Below are 16,741 nucleotides of genomic sequence, written 5' to 3' on the forward strand. Positions count from 1 at the left end.
GACAACAGGCAGAAACAGAGGCAGACTGTCCAGGTTAATGGAAAGGTAGCCAATGGCCTACGCGATACTGGTGCCACCATGACCCTACTACAGAAGAACCTCATCCCAGAGAGCCAACACACCGGAGACACTGTAGCCGTAAGGGTAGCAGGAGGCACCGTTTTCCGGCTACCTGTTGCCTGTGTTCACCTGGATTGGGGGGTTGGTTCAGGACACGTGAATGTAGGGGTGATGAAGGATTTGCCAGCGGATGTACTACTGGTGAATGATTTGGCCCCCCTCGTTTCTGCTTATGCCCCGAAGGGCCCTGCTGAAGCCAACCCAGTTACTACCCGTGCCCAGACCCATGCTGTTGGAACCGACCCGCTTGCTGCTGAGACCCAGGTAAGACTATCTTCCCCCGACATGTACCTTAGATCAGGCTCCCCTAGGCTGGGATACCCCAGAGGCATTCGGGAGGGAAACCCGAGAGGCCCCGGTCTCACACAAGTATAAGGCTAATGCAGATACTCAGGAAAGGGGAATAGATGGGGAGCTTTATGAATGGGTGGGGGATAGACTGTATAAGATCCCTAAGCCATCCCCGAGAAGTAAAGCCCCTGCGCATAAATGACAGATGGTGGTACCTAAGAAATACCAGCTGTAGATTCTGCGAATCAGGCATGATGTACCACTAGCAGGACATCTAGGGTCCCATCGCACAGCCCATAGAATTACACAGAATTTCTCCTGGCCCAATTTTAACCAGGATGTGCGACAATACTGCAAAACGTGTCACACATGTCAATGGGTGGGTAAGCGGGGGGACCACCCTAAGGCCATACTTATGTCCATGCCTATTATTGGGGAGCCCTTTTACCGCATAGCCGTTGACATTGTGGGTTCCTTGGCCAGGCCTAGTCCATCTGGGAAGAAGTATATTCTCACTGTGGTGGACTACACCACCCGTTACCCAGAGGCAGTAGCTATTTCCAACATTGAAGCAGAGACAGTAGCTGATGCCCTGGTTAAGATATTTACTAGAGTGGGGTTCCCTAAGGAGATTTTCCCTGACCAGGGAACCCAGTTTACCGCTGTGCTCACCCAGCAGTTGTGGAATGTGTGCAATATTAAGCCCTTGCTGAGCTCACCTTACCACCCCCAGACTAATGGTTTCTGCGAGCGCTTTAACAGGACCCTCAAACAAATGCTGAGGACCTTTTCGGACGCTTGCAGAGACTGGGAGAGATTACTGCCTCACCTGTTATTTGCGTACCGAGAGGTACCCCAGGAATCTACTGGGTTTTCTCCCTTAGAGTTACTCTATGGGAGAAGGGTCCATGGACCCCTCAATCTCATTAGAGGACACTGGGAGGGAGGGACAGAGCAGGAGGAGACTCCCATAGTGCCCTATGTTCTGAAACTCAGGGACTGCATGGAGCAACTGTCTCTGATGGTAAGGGAGAATCTCCAGGTGGCCCAGGGGAGACAGAAGAGATGGTAGGATCGGGGGCCCGACAGCGTATCTTCCAGGTTGGGCAGAAGGTCTTAGTGCTCAAGCCTGTGAAGACGGACAAGATGCAGGCATCTTGGCAGGGCTCGTATAAAGTAGTAGCTCGGGTATGTGATGTTATTGCCAGATGTGCAGATGAAAGAATCCAGTGAACCTTTCATGTAAACATGCTGAAGGAGTATCAGGAACGGCAGGAGGATGTTGCTGCAGTATGTGCCCCTGCTGCGGACGACTCCGAAAGTTTACCCCTCCCTGACTTACTAGAAAGAGACCCCCAGACTGACCTCATTAGCCTCGTACAACTAGGGGACCAGTTAAGCCCCACAAAGAAGGAACAGGCTAAGCGGCTTCTGTCGGAGAAACAGGCGACTTTCTCCCAAAAACCAGGCTACACGACCCTGGCTGTGCATAAGGTAGAGACCCCTGGACAAGCACCCCTTCGACAGCCCCCCTGCCGTATCCCTAAAGCCTTCTGAGAAGGAATGCAGAAGGAGATACAGGAGATGACTCAGTTAGGAGTCATTGAGCCCTCTGACAGCCCTTGGGCCTCGCCTGTAGTCCTGGTGCCTAAGAAAGATGGAACTACCCGGTTCTGCATGAACTACAGGCGACTCAATGAGGAGACCACCACTGACGCCTACCCGATGCCCAGGGTAGACAAACTGCTAGATCGTATAGCCAGGGGATGTTTAACTACAATAGACCTGTGTAAGGGCTTTTGACAGATTCCCCTGACCAAGGATGCTATCCCCAAGTCGGCATTTGTTACCCCATTTGGCCTGTACCAGTCTAAGGTCATGCCATTGATGAAAAATGCTCCGGATACCATCCAACGTATGGCGAATAGGCTCCTCGATGGCTTTCAGGATTTTGCATGTGTATACCTGGATGACATTGCGATCTACAGTGAGTCTTGGGAGGAGCACCTGGTTTACGTAGGGGTGGTTCTGGACAAGATTCGGGCCGCAGGCCTGAACTTGAAACCAGACAAGTGCCATCTAGGTATGGAGGAGGTGCAGTACCTGGGACACCGAGTAGGGTGTGAGAACCAGAGACCAGAGCCAGCCAAGGTAGAGGCAGTAGCTAACTGGCCCACACCCTAACTAAGACCCAGGTATTAGCCTTCTTGGGGACTGCAGGGTACTACCGACATTTTGTCCCTGATTATAGTGCTATCGCCAAGCCCCTGACTGACCTGATGAAAAAGAATTTACCTAGGCAGGTCTTGTGGTCTCCAGCTTGTGAAGCCGCGTTTCTGGCCTTCAAGCAAGCACTTGTAAATGCCCCTGTCTTGGCTGCCCCAGTACCTAACAAACATTTCCTTGTCCATACAGACACTTCCATGTTTGGATTGGGGGCTGTGCTGAGCCAAATCCGGGAGTATGGAAGAGAACACCCTGTCGCATACCTGAGCAGAAAGCTATTACCCCAGGAAGTGAGCTATGCGGCAGTGGAGAAGGAGTGCTTGGCCCTGGTCTGGGCCCTTAAAAAGTTGAACCCTTATTTGTACAGACAGGAATTTTTATTAGTCACCGACCACAACCCATTGGTCTGGCTTAACCGGGTCTTAGGAGACAATGGCAGGTTTCTGCGGTGGAGCTTAGTCCTGCAACCTTACAATTTCACCATCAGCTACCAACCCGGTAAGCAAAATGGCAATGCTGATGAGTTGTCCCAGCAAACAGACGTCACTCCAGCTTCCTAGTTTCGGACATCCCCAAGTTGACCCAGGAAGAATCAAGCCCGGTCTGCCAGAGTATCCCACAAGGAGGGAGCCATGTGACGGGAGTCACTTTTGGGCACAGGGTGACCAAGAAAAGAATGAACCCTGAGAATATGATTGGTATACTTCAAATGGGACATTAATATTTATCCACATATCTCCCAGGATATATGTAAAGACTATTCTTGGTTTGTTTGATTCTGAACTCAACATGTTGAGAGAGCTGATCACATTGGCCTGTAGAACTGGGTAGGAGCCGGACAGTCTACTTCTACTATAGTTTGTTGTCTACTAGGCTGAGAAGGGGGGGAGATCACTGTTTGTATTGTTAATTGTAATTAGCTCCTACTATTGTGAGAAGGTGTGTTTATACTACTGTGTGAAGCTCGGTGACCACAAGTCTGTCCTAAAGGTATGTCTCTGAGTCACCTAGCCTGGGTAAATGATTTAGTAAACTAGCCCATGTTAATTAGGTTTCTGGTTACAGTTGTATTGTTAGAGCTATATGAGCAGGAGGGGTGAACCTCCTCTTTAACTGTATATAAAGACTTGTAATTTGGGTTCTAATAAAGAGTCTGATTCCTGTTTGACCCTTCATACAGAGCCTCGTCTCGTACTTGGGGGGAAAGAATTATTCGTATGGGTTTCTTGTTCGGCTGATTGGAGTGTTCGGTAGCTGTCTTCATGTTGGGAAATTGAATGTCCTAAATGGCCTTAACCCCTTTCTAACTCGGGGTGTCGTTACAGTTAGTAACTAGTGGTAACCACACCGCTACATTTGGAGGTCCCACCGAGACCCCCTTCAAGGTTAACCTGCTGGCCGTCACCCCTAGCAACCGTCAAAAGCCAGGGGAGGCTTTGCCTGTTTTGCCAAGTTTGGGATATTACAAGGAAAGGACTGTGTGTTTGCCTTTAAAAATGACTTTGTAACATACTGATGCCCATAGCAACCAAAACCAAGCTTGCCATCAAGTGCTGTTGCCCATCGCAACCGTCCAGGATCAGCGCAGCCTGCGCACCCTCTGCACTCAGTTGTACTAATGGACACTCAGAACAGCGATAAGCCCTGCAATTCAGTGACTGTAATCATGTGCTATCACCTATGGCAACCACGACGAGCGATCACGCTCATTGTATTACAAATATGTCCATCGCTTCGCACAGCGCGGGCATTGCCCACTGTTTGCAAAATGACTTTAACAATCCTGCCAAACACAGTGGAGAGTGGGTTGTGGATGTTTACTGTTGCCCTTGGTAACCTTGACACAAGGGGGTGTCGTTGACGGGGTCTGCACGGGTCAGTCCCTTATGGTAGGACATTGCAATGGAGATACTTTTCCTGTGTTAAATGGTGATCACTGACATCCTTGCCTGCAATTCAATAGTGCCTGCCACCAGGTGTCACCATGGCGCACACTAAAAATGTATTGCTACAGTTCCTCGCATGTCAAACCAACAAGTGGGGGGTGGAGTTACGCCCCAGCGGAGAACTCACAAGTGTCCAACGTGCTGCGCGCCAGACACGAGGCAGAGCAAGATGGCAGAAGGTGGGCGGAAGGCGCCAGCTGTGCAGTGGTTGCCTGATGTGCAGGATCGGGTGTTTGTCAATACCGGCATCCGACTGGAGCTCACCGAAGGACTCGCCTTGGGGGTAGTTACAGGTGTGGAACCTGTGTATATGCTATATCCTGGATGCCACCAACCTACGGCTGGAGGCAGTGCCTGGGCCCGGTGCAGGCATTGTGGGGATCCACTTACCCATGTAACGCGGGTGCAACAAGAGACCAGGTACTATTCCACAAGTTTAGTGACTGGACTATGTATGCCACAATTGCAGGTGACTCGGGAGGCCGGAGAGCTCCATGTGTCACCCACCCCTGCAGTGAAGGAGCATTCATCGGGTTAGTCCATCTCTGAACTCACAGATGTTAAGGTATCGGAGGATGTCGGAAAGACCTGTGACCTGGCCAGGGGCCCGGAGGCTGGATGTGCTAGTGTGCAGTCTCCGGTTGATATTCCTGAAAAGCCAGCCTTAAGTAAGCCCCTCGCTGTACCTGTCCAAAAGGAGCCCATGTCAGAGGAGGGGGATCTCTCAGGTGAGCTGGACGAGGCGAGTGAGGGCAGGGTTGTGGACTGGGGTTCACCCAGACTGCTGGATGAGTTTGTATCTAAAGAAAAACTGTTTGCCTGGTCCTCCCCAGAGGAGGCTGCTTCTAGCGAAGATGAGTTGTGGTTTACAGGGGACTCCCCCTCTACCGGAATCACAGCTGAAGCAGCGTTGGAAGAACCAGAACCCTCAGCAAAACCTCAGGAACAGTCCAACAGACTATTCATGAGCCCACCCAGTGCTACCAAAACCAAAGTGTTTGATTCCCACCAATGGGTTAGTAAAGCCTCTGATTCATGTGTTCTGCCTGGCCAGGGAAAGCCTAAGGAGCTGCCCAGGTTTTCCCGTTTCCAGTGAGAGATACAGAGGAAGGTTGCTCTGGAATAGGGCCTGGACATTCCATATGTTTCATCACAGGTCATGGACATTGTTAAAAACTCCCGGGAGCAGTGGGAGAATGACATGATCTGGGACTTTTTGCACGTACCTAAGCCAAAGCGGGTGCCTGAAGGTGATGTTTGGGTCTGTTTCCAGGATATCCACTGGGAGTGGAGGCTTGGTCGTTCTATCTACAAGGACAAGATTCTGGTGTCAGAAGTGCACCGCTAAGGTAGTGGACCCTAGGACTGACTGCTGCAGATTGAACCCTGGAAGGTTCAGGAAGCAGGTCTACAGGATAACTAACATGGATCCCAGTGGGAGCTAGAGCATAGATTCCCCAGGGCGTGGAGTCTAGGAGCCAGCGGGTGTTCACCAGTGGTGAGGATGGACTGCGCTGCAGTCTGGCTCCAGGTCGTGGTCCCCAGGGTCTCACAGCTCACGCTCACCATAGACTACAGGAGAAGAGGAAGGAGGCAGCAGGCTGGAACGACAGGGAAGTAAGGGGTAAGCCAAAGGTCAGGGCGACTAGCAGACAAGGATAAACATAACACGCCAAAGGTCAGGGTAACAAGCAGACAGGGAGAGTCGAGAACAGGCCAAAGTCGTTAACAGGAATCAGACATAGGAAACACAGCAAGTACACACGGAAGCTAACACACAATGGTTGATCAGCACTGCTGGCTTGCAGTGCAAAGGTTAATATAGGGTTCCCTGATAGGGCCTGGGGTGGGGCCACGCTTAGAGGAGAGGTTATAAAGCCAGTCAGGTGAGAGGCAGCTGGTCTTTAGAAATGAACACATGGAGACAGGTAAGCTGACAGAAAACTCTATTGCATAACCATGACACCTAGGAGCTATTCAGTATCCATCAGAGGGGAAGGGAATAACCAGAGAAGGCTGTCGGACCCACGTTATTACCTGTAAGTTGGACTACTGTGTTGTGTAGCCGCAGGTAGGAGTACCCGTTTGGACTGCTGGATTGCAGCTGGGTTAGGGTGGGTGTTCCCCGATGACCATCTCTATTGCAGGACAAATGTCATGGACACTAAGGTGTGCTGTCATTGCTTAAACCCCTTGTCAGCCTCTACCTTGCTCAGAAAGGACTCCTTGTTTAGGAGCCAAACAGAAGGTTTATTTGCCCATGGGCACATGTGTTTGATCATTGGCATTTCAGACTAGGCTGTACTCTGCAGGAGGTCTTTTAGACTCCTTTTGAGGGAGTGACAGTCTTAGCAGGTAACCGCATGCCACTTCTGAAAAAAAATGTGTGTTTGTTATTTCATCAGACAGAGGATTATAACCCCCTCTGTTTGGTGAAGTGTCATGTTCAGTTAGTATGTTCAGTTAGTTGTGTGTTCTTTGTGTCTTCTTTTAGGAAACCTTGGGATGTGACGGCTGTACATCTCCACCGTTGGAACAGATGAAGACCTGTGGTAAGCAGAGTATTCCTCCCAAGAGGGCAATGCTCTGGCTCTGCTTGTATGTGATGTTAGTTGCAGGGATCTGCAGTTAGGATGTATAATTTGTGCAAATGTATATGGTCACAGTGTATATATGTATTTTTGTACTTTTATACAATGTTGCAACTTTCAAGTTTGTGTTTCTCCCTTCCCCATCCAAAATGCCTTTCCTCCTTAATTAAAGCGGAGTTCTGCTTAAAAAAAATAAATGAATAAATGTCAGCAGCTACAAATACTGCAGCTGCTGACTTTTAATAATCGGACACTTACCTGTCCCAGGGTCCAGCGATGCGGGGGAACGAAGCCCCTGCTCGTCTCCCCCTCTGCTCGGCGGCACTGGCATTGCCACAGCCGGGCACCAACTGCGCATGCGCGAGCCGCACCGCACGCTGTGACTGGCCGCACAATCATCGGGGACATGTCACATGTCTCAAATGATTGCCTAGAGGGAGGGGGGAGAGCTGATTCCCCCTTCATGCACTGAGGGAAGTGACGTCAGGAGCCCAGGTGCCGAAGGAGGCAAAAAAAAAATTTTCTCCAAATGTTTTTTTTTATTTTTTTTTCATGCACATTAATGATTTTTTTTTTTGGGTGGAACTCCACTTTAAGGAGGTATTTTGTAAATTCATTTCCCACAACTGAGGACAGTTGTGATTTTAGTGGGGGGTGAATGTAGCACCCTCTACCTGAAGGTAAGTAAGATTTTTTTCCTAAGTTCAGGGATATGTGCAGGTAAATTTAGGCAGGCTTTTGCTGTGCACTGGGCCTGTCTGTTTTGGTTCTGGTACTGGGAGTGTACAGTGCAGTGGTGGGTGTGGTCACCTGTACTTTGATTCAGAGATGCCTCCCCTATTTTCAGAAAGATGTTCCTGGAATGGGGGTTGGACCTGAAGTCTCAGTGGCAGGCAGCTCGTGTGAGGAGCTCTGACCAATTACCTCTGGGTGTTGGCAGGGGGCAGGCCTCCCATATAAACTGGGATCAATGGAGTGCTGAGTTGTTGTTCCGGGCATCCGCACATGGGGGGGTGCCCTAAGTGTGGAGGTGGGCTGGAGGAGCCATTGGGATGCTTTGGAGGATAGAGATCTTCATCAAGGAGCTGGTGTCGGGATGCTGTGACCGGGGAACACAGGACTTGTACAAAGATGAAGGTTGGTGAAGGAGAAGTAGCAGTAAAGAGTCAGGAGGAAAGTTGCAGAGTTAAAGTCAAGCTGCTGTGACTGGGGAACACAGCACTTGTACTTTGAAGGTGGTCAGTGCTGAAGAATTATAAGAGGACCTTTGAGAGTAGTGAGAAATGCTGTGGCTGGGGAATGCAGTGTTTGCAATCTTGGACTGGCTGGTATCAGTAGTCCGTCTATTACCACGTGTCAGGCCAATGGGGGGAGGTACCGTGTATCTCTGGTCTGATGAAGCATGTTGGTAATAACTTCCAAAAGTCTGTATGGTTATTAAATTCTCTAGGCCACCGGGGAGAGGTAGTGTGTGCCTCTGGCTTATTGAGTTGTCCCAGTCACACTATTCAAAAAGACTTTAAAGTAAATCTATCAAGCTGAGGATTATTCAGAGTGATTCTCGTTTGAAGTACTGGAAGTAAAATGGCATTAATCTAACAGTTTTTCAGTGGAAGCTTGTGCAGGAGAGGTAATGTTCTGCAGGAGTTAGTGCAAAGGAGGAGGAGCAAGGGCCTGCAGCGGGAAAAGCGCTGAAGGAATAGACTGTGAATGATGGAGATTCATTATTGCAAGATAGAAGCTACAGATTAATGCTTTGCAAATATGAATACAAACCGACAATGGGCATTCCATATCTTCCCTTGTCCTACCCAGGTTATATCCTGCAATAAACGTAACAAAACTACGCAAATGACTGCTTATTGTCTTAACTGATAGATGAGGGTCTGGAAGCAAGGTGATTTGGTGGATGTTAGTAACTAGTGTTAACCACACCGCTACAGTAGCGTTTATAGTTGTGGTCAAAAAGTTTACTTTTGGTCTCATCACTCCAAATGACTTTGTGCCAAAAGGTTTGAGGCTTGTCTCTGTGCTGTTTGGCGTATTGTAAGCGGGATACTTTGTGGCATTTTTGTAGTAATGGCTTTCTTCTGGCGACTCAACCATGCAGCCCATCTTTCTTTAAGTGCCTCTTTATTGTGCATCTTGAAACAGCCACACCACATGTTTGCAGAGAGTCCTGTATTTCACCTGAAGTTATTTGTGGGTTTTTCTTTGCATCCCAAACAATTTTCCTGGCAGTTGTGGCTGAGATTTTAGTTGATCTACCTGACTGTGGTTTTGTTTCAACAGAACCCCTCATTTTCCACTTCTTGATTAAAGTTTGAACACTGCTGATTGGAATTCTCAATTCCTTGGATATCTTTTTATATCCTTTTCCTGTTCTGTCAGGAGTCCAGAAATGCATTGACCTTTTATACACACACACTAATTACAAGCAAACAGATCACAGGTGAGGATGGTTACCTTTAATAGCCATTCAAACCCCTTTTTGTCAACTTATGTGCATGTTATCAGGCCAAAATCAGTAGGGTATGTAAACTTTTGATCAGGGTCATTTGGGTAGTTTCTTTTGTCTTTATGATTTTAAGAGGGAACACAGTTGATTGATAATAAATGGCTTCAGCCAAACACTAACCATGAGTGAAAGAAAGTTTTTGTGTTATCATTAGGGATGGGCGAACGGTTCGGACTGGGCATAAGTTCGGGCCCAACTTTTAATTTTCGGACGTTCGTCAAACAATTATGCGGTGTTCACGGCAAATTTGAAAGCCGTGGAACCCTGTTAAAGTCTATGGGACACTAACATGAAAAACCAAAAGTGCTCATTTTAAAGGCTTATATGCAAGTTATAAAAAGTGTTTGGGGACCTGGGTCCTGCCCCAGGGGGCATGTATCAATGCAAAAAAAAAGTTTTCAAAACTGACTTTTTTTCAGGAGCAATGACTTTTATAATGCTTAAAGTGAAACAATAAAAATGAAATATTCCTTTAAATATCATGCCTGGGGGTGTCTATAGTATCCCTGTAAATTGGCTCAGTTTTCCCGTGTTTAGAACAGTACCACGGCAAAATTACATTTCTAAAAGAAAAAATAATTCAAAACTGATCGTGGCTGAAATGAATTGTCGGGTTTCTGCAATATAGATAAAACTCATTGAAAAAAATGGCATGGGTCCCCCCCCCAGTCCATTACCAGGCCCTTTGCGTTTGGTATGAATATTAAGGGGAACCCCAAACCAAAAATTTAAAAAAAAATTGCGTGGGGCTCCCCCCAAAATCCTGAAGGGCCTGGTATGAATTTTAAGGGGAACCCTGTGCCACATTTTAAAAAAGAATGGCGTAGGGGTCCCCCCAAAATCAATACCAGACCTGAAGTCTGGTATGGATTTTAAGGGGAACCCTGCACCAAAACTTAAAAAAAGGGGGTAGGGGTCCACCCAAAATCAATACCAGACCCTTATCCAAGCACGCAACCTGGCAGGCCACAGGAAAAGAGGGGGGACGAGAGAGCACCCCCCTCCTGAACCGTACCAAGCCACATGCCCTCAACATGGGGAGGGTGCTTTTGAGTAGCCCCTCAAAGCCTCTTGTCCCCATGTTGATGGGGACAAGGGCCTCATCCCCACAACCCTTGCCCGGTGGTTGTGGGGGTCTGCAGGCGGGGGGCTTATCGGATTTAGGAAGCCCCCTTTAACAAGGGGACCCCCAGATCCCAGCCTCCCCCATGTGAATTGGTAATGAGTACACCACGTGACATCAGAGGAAGGGGGGATCGCCCGTTTATGTCACCGAGTGGCCCCGTCCTCAGCTATATAACAGCTGTCATCGAGAAGAAGCATCATTCGGCAGGAGCCTCCCATGGAGGCAGAGCTGTTGCAGCTTTTTTTCCCTTTTCTCGGTCCGTCGGGCAGCATGATATGGATCTACATTGCGGGACATTTTAATTTTTTATTTTTTAATAAAAGACTAATAACAAAGTGTCTTCTGTCTTTTTTACTATTTTTGACACTTTTTTTGTGAAGTGGTAGGTGTACAATGTCCAATTCACATGGGGGGAGGCCGTGATCTGGGGATCCCCTTGTTAAAGGGGGTTTCCAGATTCCGATAAGCCCCCTGCCTGCAGACTCCCACAACCACAGGGCAAGGATTGTGGGGATGAGGCCCTTGTCCCCATCAACATGGGGACAAGATGCTTTGGGGGGCTACTCCAAAGAACCTTCCCCATGTTGAGGGCATGTGGCTTGGTATGGTTTAGGAGGGGGGCGCTCTCTCGCCCCCCTCTTTTCCTGCGGCCTGCCAGGTTACGTGCTTGGATAAGGGTCTACTATGGATTTTGGGGGGACCCAAGGCCATTTTTTAAAAAATTTTGGTGCAGGGTTCCCCTTAAAATCTAAACCAGACCCTTTAGGTCTGGTATGGATTTTGGAGGGGACCCCAAGGCCATTTTTTTTAATTTTGGTGCAGGGTTCCCCTTAATATCCATACCAGACCTTAAGGGCCTGGTACAGATTTTATGGGGACCCCCACGCAATTTAAAAAAAAAAATTGGTTTGGCGTTCCTCTTAATACCCAAAGGGCCTGATAATGGACTGGAGGGGGGAATCCATGCTGTTTTATCTATACTGCCGAGATCCAACAATTCATTACAGCTGCGATCAGTTTTTTTTTTTTTTTCCTTTAGAAATGTCATTTTGCTGTGGTACTGTTCTAAACACAAGAAAACTGCGCCACTTTACAGGCATACTATAGACACCCCCCAGGAACGATATTTACATCTAGAGGAAAAGAGATTTCATCTCCAAATAGGTAAAGGTTTCTTTACAGTAATACAGCATACACACGAGCGGAATGTCTGACAAAAAAAGTCCTAATCGTGTGTAAGCCTCATCTGACTTTTTTTTTCGAAAATTCTGACGGACTTAGAAATGAAATATGTTCTAAATATTTCCGATGGAACCAATTCCTATCATGAAAACCTCTCGTCTGTATGCTGTTCCGACGGACCAAAAACTACGCATGCTCTGAAGCAAGTATGAGATGGAAGCGCTCGGTGTGGTAAAACTAGCGTTCATATTGGAGCTAGCACATTCCTGACGCTGCTAATTCTGTGATCCTGTAATGCAGCACATTCTTTTCTTCTTTATAATGCTAGAAGAATGAAGCTGTTTTGCTGCTCATATTCACACAGAGTTCTCACAAACTTATTTCTTCATTATTTATCCTCACCTCATGAATAATATTCTATTTTTTAAAAGCCCGATCTCCAATTTTTTATTTCATTAAGATTTATTTTACGATTACTTAAACATTATTTTCTAGTGATCTCCATATAATTTGTTTTTTTGTGTGTCAAGTTACCACAATAACATTATTATCTTGTATTTTTTATTAACCTCAAGGAAGTTGGTGTCCCTTGTTAATTTGACATTGTCTTTTTGAAATGTACTTGCCTACTAACAAACAAACTGTCCTTTTTGAAGAAAAACACATAGGAAAGTATTTATTGAAAATAAAATATCCATTTATTCTGGATAACAAAATAAAGAGGAAGTCAACGCTGGAGAAACTTTTGGAATTTGCGAAGTCTTTTGGCCCCCAGGGCACACATCAAGTCTGTGGAAAAGAAAATTGGAAGCTTGAGGAGTCAATATAATAGGGAGCACAATCTGGTCCAGGAATCCCAGAGATCAGGACCAGCAGCAGATGACATATCTGTCCCCAGGCTGTGGTACTACACCAGCCTGTGTCTTCTGTCAGACCAGACTGAACCCAGGCCATCACTTTCTTGTCTTCCCTGCGGCCTTCCCTGAAGCCTTCCCTGCAGCCTTCCTTGGAGGCTGTGGCTCTGGTGGTAGACTTGTGGCAGGAGGAGGAGGATGGGCTTGCGCATATATGTTGCTGTTCTCAGTCAGCTGGCCCCTCAACCCCTTCTGAAGGGCATCAAAAAAAATTCTCTCACATGTAAGGCGTTGGCTCTTCTCCAATTCCAGCAACCTGGTAGCTAGATAGCAGCCATAGGTCTCTTCAGCGTTGGGGGGGGCTCCTGAGGAAATCGCTGGCTTCCCTAATGAGGCCCAGTGCTGCCTCCTCCATCATTGTCCCCTTCCTGGGCCTTTTGCTGGTAAGGCAGAGGGGAGGCACCTGGGATTGGGTGAGGCTCCTACTGGGCCCAGCCACCTCCTGGCTGCCACTAGGCATGGCCGCCTCCTGGCTGCCACTGGGCACGGCCTCCTCCTGGCTGCCACTGGGCAGGGCCTCCTCCTGGCTTACGCTTTCCAGACCCTCCTCCTGGCTGAGCTCATCCTGTGTATAAAAAAGGGACATAGTTGTAGTTTTTGCTTCATCAATCACACACAAGCTGGTCACCAACATTTTTGGCCACTACTGTCTAGCAATATGTATACAACATTTTTTGTATAAAATTGTTGATTTGTAAGCAATTCTAACATCTAGTTAACATCATTAATATTAGGATAATAAATATGTCTAAAAAAGAATATACCTGGCTCCAGCTGGGCGCATGCACTTCTTCCAGGATGGAAGGCCCAGGTTGTTCCTCGTCAGCCTCTGCTGGGGTTGAGGGAATTGTGGGTGGAAGGCTGCAGGGAGGGGTCAAAGGAGATTCCCTGGCTTCAGTTTGGTCATCCAGAAACCGCAGTTTGTTGAAGTACCACAGCCTGGGGACATAAACATTCTCTGCTGATGCTCCTGATCGGAGTGATTTCAGGATCTTATTATGCTCCTTCTTATACATGTTCCTCAAGATCCCAATTTTATTTTACAAAAACTTCATGTTTGCATTGGGGACCCGAGTCTTCACAAATTCCAGAAGTTTCTCCAGCGATGACCTCCTAGCTTGTTTACTATAATATAAGCTGTGTTTCATCTCCCACAAATTCCTCAACTCCCTGTATCTGTCTATGAAATTGGCCATAAATTCTGGGTCCTTAAAGTGATTAATCTTTGCTGTAAGACAATACACAAAACAAAAACACTAATGTCAGCCTAAACTCTCATTATCATATCCCAATATAGGCCTCAATCTTGAAGCAGTATAGGCCATTATGATGGGCCAAGTTCAAATTTTACCTTCGTTTAGAACGCTCGCCACTTCCGTTCGTCCTTCCTCCACACACACACAGATCGGACGTACGACAAATGCGTGTTAGCTTGATATAGACTGCGTATGCGTGAAACTCCACCCGCGTCGCCCGCCCCTGATGTTCTTTCTTGAAGATTCCCCGCCCCGTCTCTTTCGTTTTAGTGGAAGAGGAACATGGCGAAGACACACCAGGTGACTACTAATAGTAGTAACGAGAAGGAAAGCCCGGAGGCCGAAACGTCCCAATCCAGGAGGAGGTTTAAGGCCTCCAATATGTCCTTTGAGGAGATGGTGGAGATGGTCCACATATTGAGAAGGGCCGACTATGATGCTAAGACTGGGCCGCACCCAAACCCCAATCTGCGTAACGCCAAAATCATGACGAAAGTGGTGAAGAGTCTGCGTCACAAATTTAGGATATAACGATCAAAGGAGCAATTAAGAAAACACTGGTCAGACCTAAAATTAAGGGAGCCGGATCAGTACAGAAGGATAAAGAAAGTGCTTTAAAAGATTACGTACTTGTCGTGTGTTCCTATTATGATTATTAACTTGCATGCTGCTCCATGTGCTTTTCTTTACTGTTGTACAGTTTTAAATGGCTACTTTCATGTTCGTGGGCACAGTAATCGTTCGTAGGAAACATCGTTCGTTTGCAAATAAATACAATGTTTTTAGCTGATACAGGGTTAACTACATTTTGGTCATGCTTATTTGTCTTAAAAGAAGTCTTTGAAACTAGAATGAATTGCAAACTTGATTCAGTGGAATGTAAGGAGAGGACACTCAGCAGCTGTTTACACATCTGGACTCAGGAGCACTACTGTGGGACACCAGAGCACATTTTTTAGGGTGACCCACACAGGTGTTCCAGTGGATACTTGGGGTGTCTCCATCTGTGAAACTTGTCCAAAAAAGGTAAATATTCTAGCTTGGTTAAAAGGGAATTAATCATGTCTTCAACTTGGAACTCTGCCCAAACAGACAATTGTACACCACTTCCAAGCAATGTTTCATATTCCTATTTCTGGACTCAAATATCTGTGTGCTAAGTTTACCTTTTTTGTTTCATTCTCATAGAGGAGAAAAGACTCGGAGGACACCACTCAGAGGACACCAGGGACCCCCCACATCACCGAGAATGGGAAATCAGCCCAAGCCCCCCGAGGATCTGGAGGAAGGAGAGGTAGAGGAAGTGGGTGAGATGGTCACGCAAACAGGTGAGTGTCTGACACCCCAGCTTCAGGTAATCTATGTATGCCTGCATATTTCTAATACATGTTTTTTAACCAATTTTTAGGTGATGTTTTTAGGTGATGTGCTGGTTGTGGAACAGGAAGCTGAACCGTTCACTAGTGACAGCGCCCAAAGGCTCACCCATGATATCATGATGTGGAATGGAGAAATTGACAATATTCAAAATAAACTGAATGTTATGGAACAACAAATGAAGAACATGATAGATGTGTTTGGGAGAATATAAATTTATTGCAAATCACATTAATTTTCCCATTTGTTGGATTCAACAAACAAATTGTTTTTTTTTTTACATTTTAAAAGCCAAATTTTGAAGATACACACGGTGTGTCAACATGTGCTATCTGCCATCAGGGAATCTCAATGTATGCGTTTTGTGGGTGCAACCCCTTCCTCGTAACTCTAGTAGGTGAGAGGAAGGGATTGCACCCCCAAAACATGTATATTGATCCCCCATGATAGGAGATAGCACATGTTGACATTACCCATTTGGACTCCCAATTTGTGTGCATCTTCAAAATTTGGCTTTTGCAGGGGTGACATCACCCCATCTGATGAAGGCAATATCAAGACATTTTTGACACTATAATGTCTGATATTGCCTTCAGTTTTTATATGTTAAACTTTGTAAGTTCCAGATTTGTGTATGTTATGTTTTAAAACATGCCTGTTTGCAAAAAAAAATTGAGAAAAAATAACAAATATTGTTCTAAAAAAATTTCTAAACGCACATGTGAATGTGCACAGAGTAAAAATTTTGAGAAACAACAATGTGTGGCTTTTTCTTTCAATGCTCAATACCAGTTTTGTAAGTAATTTTGTGTTTACAGTGGCAATGGGGCTTATTTACTAAAGGAAAATCCACTTGGCACTACAAGTGCACTAGGAGAACCTAGAAGACAGCCAAAAAGAAAAGCAAGCAATAAAGAAATTTCAAGATTTTATCTGATCATTTTTTCTTATTAATAAAAATTAGACATTGTCTTGCATTGCAATGGCCCCCCTACCCGTAAAATAATTAACATATTTCTCCCTAACTTCACGGGCGTTTTGGGGGGGCCAAGCCAGTACGGCCCGTATCCAGGCCCGTCGGGGAATTCTCTGCAATAAGTCCGGCCTCAGGCCCAACTGAGGCTTTATAATTCTGTGAATTTTTTCTTAAATAATTGTGCAGTATGCAGCAGCATAGGATGATATAGTTGATTT

At 46.6% G+C, this 16,741-nt stretch overlaps 1 long non-coding RNA gene across 2 annotated transcripts in view; it reads left to right on the forward strand.

Moving 5' to 3' along the window:
- The window catches only part of LOC141129992 (uncharacterized), a 76,210-nt gene extending 60,288 nt beyond the window's left edge, over positions 1 to 15,922 (forward strand). The window contains exons 3-5 of one of the 2 annotated variants that reach the window (XR_012241936.1): positions 7,078 to 7,135; positions 15,359 to 15,498; positions 15,579 to 15,922. This is a non-coding gene — a long non-coding RNA (uncharacterized lncRNA). The remainder of the gene's footprint in view (positions 1 to 7,077; positions 7,136 to 15,358; positions 15,499 to 15,578) is intronic. The other variant, XR_012241935.1, reaches the window with a different exon arrangement.
- Positions 15,923 to 16,741: the final 819 nt, after the last annotated feature.

This window comes from Aquarana catesbeiana, linkage group LG02 (assembly GCF_042186555.1).
Source record: "Aquarana catesbeiana isolate 2022-GZ linkage group LG02, ASM4218655v1, whole genome shotgun sequence".
NCBI classification, from domain to species: Eukaryota; Metazoa; Chordata; class Amphibia; order Anura; family Ranidae; genus Aquarana; species Aquarana catesbeiana.